The sequence below is a fragment of the Aegilops tauschii genome, chromosome 2 (genome assembly GCF_002575655.3).
Source record: "Aegilops tauschii subsp. strangulata cultivar AL8/78 chromosome 2, Aet v6.0, whole genome shotgun sequence".
Taxonomy (NCBI): Eukaryota; Viridiplantae; Streptophyta; class Magnoliopsida; order Poales; family Poaceae; genus Aegilops; species Aegilops tauschii.
The window spans coordinates 374,085,727-374,089,564 of record NC_053036.3 but is presented as its reverse complement, the minus strand read 5'-3'; positions in this window follow the sequence as shown (position 1 = coordinate 374,089,564).

The window sequence follows — 3,838 nt, the reverse complement described above, 5'->3', positions numbered from 1 at the left end:
ATATTCCAATTTTTTGCTGTTGTGGTGACCATGGTCTTGAGCTTGGATGTCAAATTTATATGGTCCAAAGTAGTTTTGATGCATGATATAGCTTCTAGATGATTATGGGAGTAGTTGCTATCAATTTTGTTGAGTTTGGTTCACTTTTATTTTCACTTGCTAAAAATTTGAGAAATTTCTAGAAAAAGAAAATGCTTAGGTGGAGATTAATTGGATCCTCAAGTCGGACTCCTAAGGAGGTTCCAAAGCCCAAATATCACCTTCCTCGTGTTGCCGAAGTACGGCTGTGCGAATGGTCGTGCAACACATTCTTGAGGGATGCGGGAATTTCGATGACTTCTACCATTTGGAGAACAACACCGGCATTCTTTCCTTCCACGAAGATAAGTGTGACTAGTACCTCCTCCTCACAAATACTTTTGTGCAAAGTTTCGGTTTTCACTCTAGGGTGGAACAATGCATGGTCATATTTAACCTATATGATGTTCCTAGAGAGATGATACTAGATGAGTTTTGTGAGGCTTGTTTGACCCCAGCTGAGGGCAGCCCTATAGAGCCATGTCCCCATGACCTTGCAGATTTTATATCCGACATCACTGTTGGGGAGACGAGAGGAGTTTCTGAGGCTAGAGTTGTTAGTTTACATTTCCCCGTTTTGCGCTATTATTCATTATTTGCCGGGAGGTGTTTGACTGGATGGTGGGAAAGTGGGACACTCAGCTCTCTGGACCTTTCTATTTTGCACCATACTCTTTACAGCGATAGGAATTTAAGTTTGGGCGCTATGATTGCTCGACGGCTACCCACTAACCGCTCGAAGGGGGTGATTTATGGTGGTATTTATGCTTCTCGCCTTGGTAAACATTTTGTGATACCTATTTGGCACGATGAGGCAGAGGAGATGCTCTTACCTATGAGATGCCTCGATTATGCTAGCATGGTTGGGCATGACTTTATTGACGGAGGCAAGACGCGATTCCGTTATAACTTAGTATTTAGATAGGGCACTCGTGAGACTATTACCCTGCCTACACCTTCTTTGTTCGATCTTTCTTCGGGCAGGTACACTATTATGCCCGAGCACATTTACGCTTATTGGGGCTTGATGCCGCCCCAAGTGCTTGAGCCAGAGCCAGCAACTGAGCCTGAGGTGTCCGCAGAGCCTGTCTACCAGTGGGATCCACATGATCTGGTCTATCAGTGGAACCCCGATGAGCTCAGTACTATCCTGAGGGATATTTCGAGCCATGGGCGTAGACCAACTTAAGCCAAAAGCCTAAGCTACCACACATTTCATTCCATTTGTCGGTGTTCATCCTTTTCCATTGTATGTCCATGCTAGTTTTATTTTCGCTTTCTTCTTGTGTGTTTGAAAAACTTCGAAAATCCAAAAAAAATCTATCTTCTTTTCGGTTTTCCTTCTTGTTTAATAGTTTGTAGTATTAAAAGAAAACCTAAAAAGATTTCTCGTTCTTCTTTTACTTGTTGGGAGCTTTCCCGTGTAAATAGTTTTTCTCATTTCCGTTTTTCTTTCCTTCTTTTATTTTATTTCTTCAGAAAAACAAAAACTCCAAAAACCTTTCAGTGTGTTTCTCTGAAATCCTTTTCTTTTCTTTTGGTTGTCTTGAAGAGAAGACCATGATGAACATGTTGAGTGGCTCTCATATGCATTATTGTTGATCCAACAAAGAGCCCGTATTACCTTGTCTCCTCCCTTGAATAAAATGTTTGCAGATTCCAGCTTAGTCCACAACACACTTGCACTACTATTATTTTCATATCATTCGGTCGTGCAAGTGAAATGAAATAATGACGATGATTTGATGAAGTGATTGTGATGAAGAAAGGCTGGTATGAACTCCTCTTGTTTTTGTTTTTGTAAATATGTTTAGCTCATCGCTCTTGATTCAGTATTAAGCATGTTCGTGATGACAATTGGAGATTATAGTTGCTCATGCCATGCTTAATTGTCTAGGAGTGGATAATGATTTATCTTGAGTATTAACATGCATTAAAATGGTTATGATGTAGTATGATAGTATGGTATCTTCCTCTGAATGATTTGAGTGTCTTGACTTGGCACATGTCCATGCATATAGTTGATTCAAAACCAACATATCCTCCATGTTATTTTTGTTCATGGTGTTTGATATCCTACTCATGCTCGTATTCAATGTTAATTATTCTCAATGCATGTTTATGACTGTTTCGCTCTCTAGCTGGTCGCTTCTCAATCTCTTTTCTAGCCTTCGCCTGTACTAAGCGGGAATACTACTTGTGCATCCAAATCCTTAAACCCAAAGGTATTCCAGATGAGTCCATTATATCTACCTATATGCGGTATAACCCTGCCGTTCCAAGCAAATTTGCATGTGCCACCTCTAAACATTCAAATAAGCATATGTTTTGTGTGCCCATACCGCTCATGAAGCGATAGGGGACGGTCAGTATCTCCATGCTAAGCGGGTTATTCTCATGATGAGTGTTTATTCACTTTTCCTTACACGAGAGGGGCTAGTAATCGGGATACCCAGCCCATGATCAAATCGCAAAATAATGAAACAAACTCCCTCGGAAAATTGTTGGTATGGAGGGCACCCGAGGATTCGACTAGCCATGGATTGTGTTTGTTGGTGGATGGGGAGTAAACTTTACTTTTTCCTCTTGGGAACCGCCGCTAATTTGTTTAGCATGGAAGATGTTGAAAACTCTCGGTCATGACGTTGACAGGAAAGGCATACCTCCCAAAATTATATTCATCTCTGTTTTAAGCTTCGAGCTTTGGCACCTCTGCAAATCCCTGCTTCCCTCGGCGAAGGGCTTATCCATTTATTTTTATGTTATTTTACTTTTATTATTGAGTCACCACCCTCTCATTTAAGCACCAGTTGGGGAGCACTATTGTCATTCTTATGCATTGAGTATAGTTAATGTTGAGTGTGACATGACTAGATCTTTTGTACCATGAATTACAGTGTTTAGTCGCTGCTTGAACTTCATAGGCTCTCTGCATTTATGTTTTGCGATCTCAGAAAGGGCTAGCAAGATACCATGTTATCATATTATATTGATTGTTTTGACAAATTGTTGGCATCCAAAATATCTTATTATTGTTCGCTAGTTGGTTATGTCATTGGTATGAGTAAATGTGAGACCTAAATTTTATCATGAATATGGTTAGTTCACAATCCTTGCTGAAAACTTGAGCATTAGTTAAGTATATTTACAATAACAAGAACTAAAAGAGTTTGTAAAACTTTTTATTTATCACTTTATGTTTGTCAACTAATTTGCTTGAGTGCAAGAAATGAGTTAAGCTTGGGGGAGTTGATACGTTCCAAATGTATCTACTTTTCCAAACACTTTTGCTCTTGTTTTGGACTCTAATTTGCATGATTTGAATGCAACTAACCCGGACTGACGTTGTTTTCAGCAGAATTGCCATGGTGTTGTTTTTGTGCAGAACAGAGGTTCTCTGATTAAGCTGAAAATTTATGGAGAATTATTTCAGAATATATATAAAAAAATATTGGCGAAGGAAATTACCAGAGAGGGGCCACCAGGGCGCCACAAGCTCAAGGGGAGCGCCTGGTAGGCTTGTGGGCTCCTGGTAGCTCCCACAACCTAACTCCAACTCCATAAGTACCTATTCGCCAAGAAAAAATAGAGAGAAGGAATCATCGCGTTTTATGATACGGAGCCGCCGCCACCTCCTGTTCTTCACCGGGAGGGCTGATCTGGAGTTCGTAGGCTCCGGAGAGGGGGATTCGACGCCGTTGTCATCATCAACCTTCCTCCATCACCAATTTCATGATGCTCACCGCTAGGAGTGAGTAAT